Below are 12,747 nucleotides of genomic sequence, written 5' to 3'. Positions count from 1 at the left end.
GACATTTATCCCAGAGATGGAAACTTATGTTTTCTTCAAAACCTTGACATTAATATTTAGAACAGCTTCATTCATAAAAGCCCCCAAATGGGTAATTGCCCTTGAATGGATGAATGATCACATACACTGTGGTATATCCATACATAGATACTGCTCAAAGAAAAAGAATAGAGTACTCCTACACACAACCACCACAACCTGGATGAATTTCCAGAGAATCAGGCTCAGTCAGGAAAAAATCCCCCCAAATTACATACAGCACGATTCTGCTTATACAGCATTCTTAAAATGACAAGGTTATAGACATGAGAAAAGATTAGTGTTTGCCAGGGGTTAGGAAGGGGTTGGGGGTGAAAGGCAAGTATGGCGACACAAAGTATCTTTTTGACAACTGAAATATTGTGTATCTTAACTATGTCAATGACCATATCCTAGTTGTGATGTTGTATTATAGTTTTAGTAGACTTCACTATTGGAGAAAAGTGGGTAAAGGGTACATGGGAATTCTATGTATTATTTCTTACAACAGTGTGGAAATCTACAATTACATCAAAAAAATAAAAAGTTTAATGAAAAAAATAATTGGGACAGCCCACATAATAAATTAGAAGACAATGTGTGGTGGTGAGGTGACTATATAGGCAAAGCATTGATGGGCCGAGGAATACAGTTACACACAATAGATGAGGCTTGGGGATGGCGTCTCGGAACAGCTGGTGTACAGCTAGGCCCATGGAATCAATAGGGTCCTGAGAGTCCTGAAAGACTCATGGCCAAGTGATGCCGAGAGCAGCATCAGAGGAACCTAAGGACTGTTGGAGACGTGAAATGGTAGGGGTGGAATGGGGATACTGTCTGGAGGCAATATGGCACGGAGGGGGAGAATAGAAGGGGGATTTCTGGGATGCGGCTTCCACAGGATCAGAAAGGACAAAAACTGGACATTTCACAAGAAGAACGTGTTCAGTGTTGAAAGATGCATCAGAACTATGATTTGTGAATTCCTTGAGGACAAGGACATCTCTTACTCAATACTGTGTCACCAAACCGCTGTGTCATACCGGGTACCCAACAAATGCTTCATTAAATGTTGTTGCTGATCATACTGAAAGCAATTTTGGTACCAAGATGGGAACAGGAGACTTACTTCTGTGGGCAAAAGGGTCAAAGGGAAGTGAGAAAACAACTCTTTTAAAAGACTTGGTTCTGAAGAGCAAAAAATTTTTTTAAAAATGATAAGGCAAGGGCACATTTAATATTATGTGCTTCCTGTGGTTTTTAGATGTTAGAAACTGGAATACACACCTTTATTGGAAAAAAGAGCCAAAGAAATGGTGAGAAATGGAAAATCCAGGAGAGAAGATGCAAGGTAGATATGGAAATGAACCTCAAGGAAGTAAAACAGATGGAGATGTTAGTAGGTGGAGAGGTAGGAAAGCATATGCCAGGTGGCCTCTATTTTTCACTTAAGTGGGAGGTTCACTGGGCTCTGCTAGGAGGGTAGGGAAAGAATGCAGGCTGAAAGAAAGCTTCAGGTTTGGAATACATGGAAAATAAGAGCAAAACTGAACTATGAACATAAACTCACATCTCACAGACACTAGTCTCCACTTGAGCCACACCTTTGTTCAACGATGTATGCTTCTGCACTTTGAAACTAATAACCCCAACCCCAAATGATGCATGTCTCTTCTGAACCAGTTTTCTGCTCACAATAACTGAAGACCAAACAGGCTATGTATAAATGTCTGGAACTATATAAACATGTTGTTTTTTTCCAAGACCTATTTAAGCATTATGTTATGTTCAAGGACAAAATAAATGGAGGAACCCAGAGATAGATTTGCTCACTTACCTTTGTAAGTGCCCTCTATTGAACCCAAAATATCTTATGAGTCATAGGACAGCATGAGCTATTTTTGGACAAATACTTTTGCAAATTTCATATGCAATGGCAGAAGAGTATTTTAACTCCTAATTGAACTAAGCCATCTCATTACCTGGCTATACTGACCGATGAGTGTTGCCATGGTGATGAGGCAATCAAGTTAGCAGGTCCTACTGTGAGAATTTTCAATTCCAGATGCTTTATCAAGTTCCATCTTGCTCATCTCTAAACACTTTATAATCAGCAGGGATAGAAAGAAAATGATTCAGTCATATGGAAAAAGGCACCAGAAACGAAAAGATGGTTTTTTTGAACAAATGTAATGCCAAAGTATGTTGACATATAATTTACAAAGAATTTTTTTTAAGTTCTAATGCTTTAGGCTTCTCAACAAATTAAAACTTTTCAAGATATATGTATCAATTTTGACATAACTTATCTATATAATTCCAGGTAAAAATCAAAGCTTAAACAATCAAATGTTTTACTGTCTGCACAATCGATGTCAAAGATAATTAGAGCTTGTGTTATCTACTGAATTGTGTCCTCTCCAAATTCATACAATGAAACCCTAACTCCTAGTATAATGGTATTTTGGAGATGGGGGGATCTAACTGGGGGATAATTAGGTTGAGATGAGGTCATGAGTGTGGGGCCCCATAATGGGATTATTGCCCTTAAAAGAAGAGGAGGACCAGGGGCGCCTGGGTGGCTCAGTCAGTTAAGCATCTGACTTCAGCTCACATCATGATCTCATGGTTTGTGAGTTCCAGCCCCACATTGGGCTCTGTGCTGACAGTTCAGAGCCTGGAGCCTGTTTCAGATTCTGTGTCTCCCTCGCTCTCTGCCCCTCTGATGCTCACGTTCTATCTCCCTCTCTAAAAACCAAATAAACATTAAAAATTAAAAAAAAAAAAAAAAGAAGAGCAGGACCAGATGATTTCCCCCACACACCCCCTCTCTGTTTCTCTTCCCCTTTCTCCCTTCATACTGTGAGAACACAAGACATCTGCTCTCTGCAAGCCAGAAATAGGGCCCTTACCAGGGAAGTGAAGTGGGTAGCACTTTCATTTTGGACTGTCCAGTTTCTTGAATTGTGAGAAATAAACCCCTAATATTTAAGTTACCAAATCTATGGTATTTTGTTAGGGCAGCCACAGATGAACAATATGGATTCTTTAAATGAGAGTTTTGGGACCCAAATACATCTTACAAATTGGTGGAGGTCGGATATTGACAAAGGACAAGTAACTTCCATGCTCAAAAATAAAATCCAAGAGCAAGAGTTCAGAGTGATTTCAGTTGTATCTCAAAAAGGGAGTAGAGAACTATAAATCTGTGTTTGAAACTATAAATTTTTTTTTAAAATGTTATCACTTCTATATGTTTGCTACTGTTATGTTCTTAGTCTAAGTGGCAATAAAAAATTTCAAATCCTCAAGTATTATAAAATTGTGTTTAGAAGAAAGAGGAGGACGAACCCAAAAAACCATATTCTTTTTTTTCTGATTTGCATTATGGAAGGAAAATGACATGGAATAAAATCCTTATGACAGGAATTAATATGAAAAATTCCAGACAAAAAAGGCAATGGACTAACCATGCCAATAAGTGTCCTCTAAATATCTCATTAAAATTTCAGTAAGGGCATAATAAAATATAAACCAATGATAAACAATTACACTGTAAACCAAAAGTAATACAGGACAATATGCCTAAATCTGGAGTTCATTTATACTAACTGGATTTTATGTGCCACAAAGGTAAGTATCATCTCTGTTTTATTTCACCAGTGGATGCCCAGAATCTAGGATGGAACCTCGGCATGAGGTTCTCCATAAATATTTGTCATCATCATTGCTAACTAGACAGTCACTGGGAACTGGTTGAGAAGAATCTGTTGAACCACACACTATAGGCTTCTCCCTTAGAAAGACAGCATCATGGACAGCTTCTAAAGAAAGTAGGCAAACCCAAATTTCCCCATCTCAGTCATCATCAGTGACAAGGTGGTTACACTGACCAGAGGAAAACCCACTACATAAGTGCAATCATCCAAGCCATTCACAAGAATAACCTCCGTATATCCTTTTAACAATGATTCTTACATATATTTGGCTCCATAACTCCCAGGACTTCATAGTGCAGTAACAAGAGAGGTGTGTGAGGTAGTATGCTGCGGTATGGTAAATACAAATACCTAGGGGAGCAGAGTTTGAGATAACAAAATTTAGGAGCAATTAATTCTGGGTTATTTAGATTTTCACATCCTACATGATACAATAGGAATGATAAACAACATTTGCTTCTTTGGCTTATGCCCAGAATTGAACTGTCAGAGGAAGGTAGGTTCCATTGGAATTCATTCCAACACACACACACACACACACACACACACACACACACACGCACCCACAAATACCCATTGACATGGCAAACCAGAATGTAGGGGAATGCTTACTCATGTAAGCTTCTCATCTAGATGTGAGTGGAAAAGGTGACAGCATGAACACTGAAGCTAAGGTCACTCCATCCATGCCTTCTGGAGGCCAACATCAGAACAGCAAAGTATGAATTAAACAGAACACTGACCAAAGCAAAGTTAAAGGGGACTTGTGATACGCTATTTTGAAACTTGGAAAAAGTCTCAGGGAAAACATGTTTGAAAGTAATTGTTCTCAAAGGAAAAGAAGAAACTATAATGACCGCATTACTTTCTTCATTCATGCACTAAACATAGATGGGTTTATTCAGTATTAAAATTATAAGCTTTAATATAAAACTGAACCTTCCTCAAAATATGGTAGCAAAATAATGTAGTATAAATGTGCAAAACACAGGTTCATTGGTCAGTGATGAAACACCTCATCACTGTCTAATTAGCAATGCTTTTATTCTAGGGGATTCTGATAACTTTTTACAGCTTTTGACAATCTTTTAAATTTGTTTTGCTCATTTCAACAAAACACCTTTAGAAAAATGTGGTATGTCTTAAACAAAGAGAAGCGGAGGTCTCAGTAAGAAACTGAAGTTGGTAGAAACATTTGTATCACTAATGTATTTTGCCAACAACTGGCCCGTGGCCCTGAGGGGTACATATTAGCCCCCATAGCCCAACTGATTTTCCATTCCCTTTCTCTATGACAGTAACTGTGTCATGTTCTTTCTCCTCTTCTTCTCCCTTCATTTCCTATCTCACCAACCAAACAGAAAGCCCGTTTATAGTTTGGATTAGGAAATATTGATATAACTCATGTAAAGACGAATGGAATGTTAATTAACCAAGTGATTCAATAGACTCTTTGTTCTCTGATCTTTTCTATTTGAGCTCCCTTTCTTCCCCCTTCAACTCATACCTCCTCCAAAATTATTATACTGTAAATTCTTATCAACTAATTGGTTTTTTTCCTTATTCTTTTCTCTACCTCCCCATAAATCTCTATAACCTGGTTTTCTATTAGGCTTGCTAGTGTTTTCATTTGGATGGCCATATTAACACTTGAAGTAACCTTTTCCAAAAATTCCTATAAAGAGAAACCAATTTACTAAATTTTCTTAGGATATGGGATAAGACTGTTTTAGTTTATTTTTCTTGTTACACCCTATTAAGTATCAAAAGATTCCTGCAAAAAATGTGAGAAACAGCTAAGTTATAGAAAGTTCCATTTTTCTACCTTTCTTTATTCTTTTCCCCTATATTCAACAATCTATTAGGCTGAGTATCTCTTACAACAATAGATACTAATACTGAAGTAAATAAAATTTTGAAAATATTTCTGGAATTAGTTTTAGAAGACATAAAATTTGGGGCTAAGTGCTTCTTTAGAATCACTATGGCTAGTCAATATTTCTGACTTAAATCTCGTGATTTAAAGTAGTAACTTTGCAGTAAGAGCTGACAAATACCCAATTATCCCACTTGTCATAAATGTGTTCTGTGGACAATCAAGCATGTCAACTTTACACAGACTTACAGAGATAGAGGATATGACTTTAAGGTATGTGAATCCATGGAGGAATTACTTATGAGACTGCCCATTGCATTAGAAAAATGCAAACAAATCTTGCTTATGACCCAATAAAATCTGTGAAGCCATATTTCTGACTTGCAGTAAAATCCTTAATTCTCACACTTCTTGTTTTCCTATGAATACTCTTCTTTCATTCCTGGTATTAGCAAACTTTCCACTATATCACAGGGTGGCCTGTACCAGGCAGAGCTTTTTCAAAGCTGTCTCCTTGCTGATTTGTCTACCATGAGTAGATTCAGTTGGCTTTATAAAACACTCTGTACAGTTTTGAACTTGATCAATTTTCTTAAGACACAAGTTCATATTAGAAATGCATTTTTCCAGATGCTGAAGCACATGCTTTCTCTTTCTGGATCCCTGTGAGGCATGAACTTTGGTGACCCAGTTTTGCAGTTGGAGTTTCTGAAGCAATATATCACTAGTTTTCTTCAAATCATGGCAGTGTGAAAATGCTTAAGCATTTGTTTACCAGAGCAAATGAAGAAATTTCCTTAGACCCACCTCTATGCTATGATGTCACTCACCAATGATACTTTTTCTATGGACAGAAAGAATAGTCTAAGTCCCATACTGGGCCTCTGGTCATCACGGAACCGCACATGATCATGGCAATTTTCTTCCATCAGCAACAGCAATTTTCTTCAGGATTGCCATTGTTTATTAAACTTGATACATCCTAGTATTAGCAACTTGGCAATTATCAACATATGGATGATGGAAAGAACATGATTTTTTTTCTTCCATATATATTATACTTTCAGTATAGTATATAAGCCATATATCCATGTCAATACATTAACATCAATGACTTTTGGGAAAAATTATGATTTTTTTTTTACAAGTGAAATCTCAAAGTTTAATAGGGCTGATTACTTACTCATGACTACACCACTCCTCACTCTGAATATAATTTCATTAGGTTTTTACCATTTTTAATGCTCCATCATCCTCTCCCAACATTCATTAGGGACTTTAGAACCCCATTAACAGTTTGATTTCTACCTCAATCCCTGCCATCTTCTTAGAAATTCACTAGTTGTGTCACACCTGGAGGTGTCCCACTTTCAAATTTCAAATTCTGTTCACATTTGGCCTTGACCTCCTATCCTGCCCATTCTCTTTTTCTTCACTCAGAAACATGTGCTCATAACTGCATTGAGCCCTCCAATACATCAAGTCTTCTACTGTCTCCTAGTCTTCACAGTTCTAGAATGGCCTCACATTTTTAGCTGTCTCTCCCTAGAACTGCCCCTTCTTGAGCCCTGTCACGTTCTTTACACACCTACACCTGTAATGCCCCTGCCACAGACCCCATAAATCAGTCCTGTTAAACCCACAGGCTCACTCTTAATCTGAGGTATAGAGACTTAACTAGGCAGCTAGCTGCCAGTTATGAATCCATGGTTTTCAAGTCTCTTGAATCTTAAAGTTAGATTATCTTGTTCTTTCTTCTGTAAATTTATCTTCTCTCCTTTAATACACCATTCCAACTGGCATGTAAATATGTTCGTGTCTCTCCCTTTTAAAAAAACACCCACAAAAATATCAGGATCCTATAATACCTTCTAGTCTCTGCTATTTCCTCTGTTTTGCATCTAAACTTCTTGACTAGTTATCCATACATAATGTATTCACTTGTATTCTGGATTTCACTCTCATTAAAACAGCTCCTGATAATGTCACTTTATTGCTGAATCCAGCAGAAATTTTCTATCTTCATCTTACTTGACTCGTCTGGAGAATTGTATACAATGAACTATTCCTTTTAAAGTAGTCCTTTGGGCATCATTCTATCTGAGTTTCTTCTTAGCCTTCAAGCTTTTCCTTCTCTGTGTCATTTTAGGCTAACTCTATTTCTCCTAGCCATTAAATATTTGCGTTTCTCAAAATAAGGCCATCTTCTAACTATACTTTCTCCTAGCAAGCTCATCAATGACCAGGTTTCAATTTCCACTTTTATGTACTTGACTGATAAATGAAACCACTATTCCAGAACAGTTCAACAGAACATTTTGCAGTATTGGAAATTTTTAAAAATCTGTACCATTTGTACTATCTAATATGGGAGCCACATAGCATAAACCTTTCAGTTTCCCATAGTGCTTCTAAGATGAGCACCTTAGCATATATCCAAGACTCCGCAATGTCACGTCTCTTAGGTCGTTCCTTCTTGCTCTACCATCTGATGCATCTTGTAGAATCTTAACCTTTTTATTCTGCAGGATCACATTCAATTCTCCTCCCACTACAAGACTTCGAACACTTACTCAGAAAAGCTTTTCTGGACTTCCATTATTTTATCATTTCCTCTCAATTGACTTCTGGAAATTTGTGTTAATTTGTGTGATTCTTTGATTAATATTTGACTCTCTAACAAGGGTCTTTACTTTTTGTAAATGTTTTATATACCATTTTATTTCAAGTGCCTAGTAAATTTACCGGAACATAACAGGTATTCACTAAATATATACTGAATGAGTACATGAATAAACTGTCACTAAGTTCAAGACTTTCAAGATGTCTCAATTCTTCCAAGATATCCTGAACTGTATGCCCCCAAAGGCATCTGAAAATGATGTCAGTGCTTTCTTTCACTGCTGTACATACATACATACATACACACACACACACACACACACACACACACACACGACAGCATCTAGGACCTTGTCATCCAAAACCAAGATCTGGAAGTTTACTTTAAATCTGCTTTTGCTTTCCCTTTAGGTCTCTACAGAGAAAATTATAAGACATTATTGAGAATTAATGAGAATTATTAAATAAAGAATTAATGAGAATTATTAATGAGAATTATTAAATAAAGTGAAAAAATATACTTTGTATATGATTTAGAAGACCCTTGACATGCCTGGGTGGCTCAGTCAACTAAGCGCCCTACTTCAGCTCAGGTCATGATCTCACAGTCTGTGAGTTCTAGCCCCACATTGGGCTCTGTGCTGACAGCTCAGAGCCTGGAGTCAGTTTCAGATTCTGTGTCTCCCTGTCTCTCTGCTCCTCCCCTGCTTGCTCTCTCTTTCTCTCAAAAATGAATAAACATTAAAAAAAATAAATAAAAAAAGAAGACCCCAAATATAAATAATGTTGTATAATTTTTCCTAAGTTTATCCATAGATTCAATGCAATTTTCCCTCCCCCAATCATAATAGTTCTGTATTATGTTTGGAATTGCATTGAATCTATAGATCAGTTTGGGGGTTTATACAGTATTATTTACAATACTGGGTCTTCTAAATCATGTAGATAGTACATGATGCTGGGGGAGGATTTTAGCAAGATAATACCCAAATTAACACTGGAATACAAAAGCCAAAAAAATATTCAGAAAAAAATCTTGAAGGACAAGTTTACAGGAATTACATAAGCAATTAGGTAATTCAGATATAAGCTTCTAAAATTAAGACAGTGTAGTATTGGCACATGGGTTGGCAAGTCATTCAATGGAAGGAAAAGACAGTCCAGAAATATACCTACATACACTCAATCCCCTGATGTGTGACAAAGATGTCATTGCAGAGCAGTGGGAAAGCATTGCCTTTCCAATATATCATTTTGGGCAGGTGGTTATGCATATTAAAAATCTGTGACCCTATACACACAAATCAATTCAAGGTGGACTGTACATTTAAAAGTAAAAGTTGAAACAATAATTTCTGGAAGAAAATAGAAGAGCTTCATGACCTTGGGGATAGGGAAAGACAGTTTAAGCAAAGCACAAAAAGCAATAACCTTAGGGATAATAACTGATATATTGGTCTACATTAAAACTGTTTATCAAAACATACCAGCAAAGAATGGAGAAGCAGATCACAAAATGGGAGAGGGTATTTGCAATGTTGTAACTGACCAAGGGATTCTATACAGAAAATACAGAAAGAAATAAGAAAAAAAGAGACATGCAATGGAAGAATGGGCTAGATACTTAAGCCTTTCAGGAAAGAAGATATTCAACTCATAAACATATCAAAAGAGGTTCAACTTCATTGGTCATCAGTAAATGCAAATTGAAAGCACAATGAGATACCACTATGCTTCCCTCCTAATCAGAATGGCTAAAATGAACAAGATTGAGGACATCAAGGGCTGGTGACCATGTGAGGCAACCCAATTCTCATAGAATGCTGAAGGGTGGTGGAGGGATATACCGATAAAACTTGAGAAAGATCTCACTGTATATAATGCAGCATATACATACTCTAGGACCTACCACTTCTATTTATTGCTATGTATTTTCTAAAACTGCACATTTATACCAAAAGACATATATAAGAATATACATATCAGTACTTTTAGTAAGAGCCCCTCAAATGAAAACTACCAAATATGTGTATCAAAAGTAGAATGGTTATCTATGTTGTGATCTATACAATAGGAGCGACTATAAGTGGAAACTATAACAATGCAGAACAAAATGCTTGTGTTTGCCAAACATAGTTCTGAGTCAAAGAGGTCAGACACAAAGAGTATAATATGACTGTCTTCAGACAAGCACAAAAACAGTGAAATCTATGATTTCAGATGGTGAATTTATGGATAGTGACCAGTGGGAGGCATGAAAACACTGCTAGGCAGCTGGAATCTTCTATTTCTTGGTCTTGGTGTTATTTACAGGAGACTGTGCTCACTTTGTGAACATTTATTAAGCTATTCACTTAGGATGTGCGTGCTTTTTACTATATATGTATTACTAAAATAGCACAGTTTATTAAAAGAAAAAATTCAATCCTATTTTTCTCAATTTTATTGCATAAGTATCAATTGAGCCCACACTTTTTCATCCTTCTCTCATTGCCTTAGTTCAGTCCTTCATCAGCTCTCATTTTAGAAATGGCAATAGCTTGCATGGTCTTGCTCCACCCAAAACTATCTCTACTCAATCATCTGTGAAAAGCCTCTAATGGACTCCAATGGTCTATTTGAAACGCTTTAATGTCTACCTATTTACAGAATCTAGGATTCAAGCACCTTGCTGGAAAATCTCCTGTTATTTCTATTTGCCTCAAACTGCATCTTTGTCCAGAGCTCACTCTCCTGTTTGTATCCTCAGTGTCCACTAAGAATTGACAATATACTATTTTATAGTGTTCAATAGATAATAATAGCCAAGTGGTGTCTGAAACCAGGTCTGCATGGCTCCATAATCCATAACATCAGAATACCCACTACTGCATGTATGGGGAACGACTTGCTTATTACAGAGTAAATGTTCTCTAATAACATCTAGCTTGGAAGAAGGAAGAAAGGAAGGAAGGAAAGGAGAGAGGGGAAGGAAGGAAATAGAAAAAGAGAAAGAAAGGAAAGAATGGAGAGAGAGAGGAAGGAAAGAAAGGAAGGAAGAAAGAAAGGAGAGAGAGGAAGGAAGGAAGGAAAAGAAAGAAAGAAGGGAAGGGAGGAATATAAAGGGAATATAAAGGGAATATAAAGAATCAAAGCTATTACAATTTATTTTTATGATTTTCCCCAGCTGTTCTTCCATCTCATAGTGTACTTAAAATAGCGAAAATTTTGACATTGCCATTTATCCTAAAGGAAATGACAAACAAATGAAGAAATTAATTGGGGCAGAAAAATAACAATCATATGACATTTTTCAAAACTCACAGTGAAAGTCATGGTGAGGTAAATTAGAAGGCGCAAGACTGAAAGTAGAGAGAACAAGTGGAATCTATTTCATTAACACAGATAAAAGCCACTGACAGCTTGAAGACAAATTAAATTAGACACAAATGATATAACATTTCAAAGATCATGAAATTTACATTCTTAGAGGTGATGAGAATACTAGTAAATCTAAAGGATATTAAATAATCACTTCCTAAAAATGATCTTTTGATCTATATCATTCAAGTGTAAGATTATAAAAAAAAAATCCTCCAGGATCTCTTAATCAGGAATCTATCACACCCATGAATGATGCCTGAAAATACTATTCCTAGATGCTTTGCAACTGACTAGTAACTTAAAATATTTATGGATTGGGAACTTAGGGTAAAAAAGAAATAGTGGAGAATCATAAAATGGGAGAAATCAATATTCATAATATATGATTATTAATATGGTGAATGTGTTGATTAAAATATACAACATAATAGTTATTTATTATGAATAATTATAACCCACCCGTAAAATCCCACCTTATTAAAACTTCAGGCCAAGGGGAGGAAGGAAATAACATGCTCTCTATGCATGTTATTGTACTATGCAGTTAGTGTACATCACATACCATCATAAATAGATATTGTTCTTCCTTAAGGTGATAAGGAAATAAAAATTTCAAACATGTTTATTCTTTAAAGTAAAGATAATCATACTTGGTATAATTAGTATGTGTAAGATGCAAGTCACTGAAGAAAAAAAGCATAAAGAACTTGTTTGATACAGACTAATCTTGAGCAAGAGGAGTAATAAAGCCAAAATTAGAAAGCATAAAGAGGGCAACGTTATAATAAAAAATACCAGTTATTACAATTATTCTAAAAGAATTAAATTCCTCTTGTATTGGTAAAATAACCAAACCAATTATATGATGTTCACAACATATACAATTAAATGAAAACAGAAAAACTAAACATAAAAAGATGGACAGTTATATACCAGGCAATTACAAGTGAAAGGAAAGCAGCCTTGGCAATATCAGTGTTACAGATGTTAAGGCAGAATCATCAAGTGGGAAAATGACTATGCTCTATATGAATAATGAATGAATGAAGAATATGCATATATATGGCAATTATTAATATTTATGTTTTAAATAATTTGACATGAAAATATTTAAAGTAAAAATGTAGAAATACAAAATAGAGTTGATGA

The sequence above is a fragment of the Lynx canadensis genome, chromosome D2 (assembly GCF_007474595.2).
Source record: "Lynx canadensis isolate LIC74 chromosome D2, mLynCan4.pri.v2, whole genome shotgun sequence".
NCBI lineage: Eukaryota > Metazoa > Chordata > Mammalia > Carnivora > Felidae > Lynx > Lynx canadensis.
The sequence above is the reverse complement of the archived record's forward strand: the minus strand, read 5'-3'. Positions refer to the sequence as shown.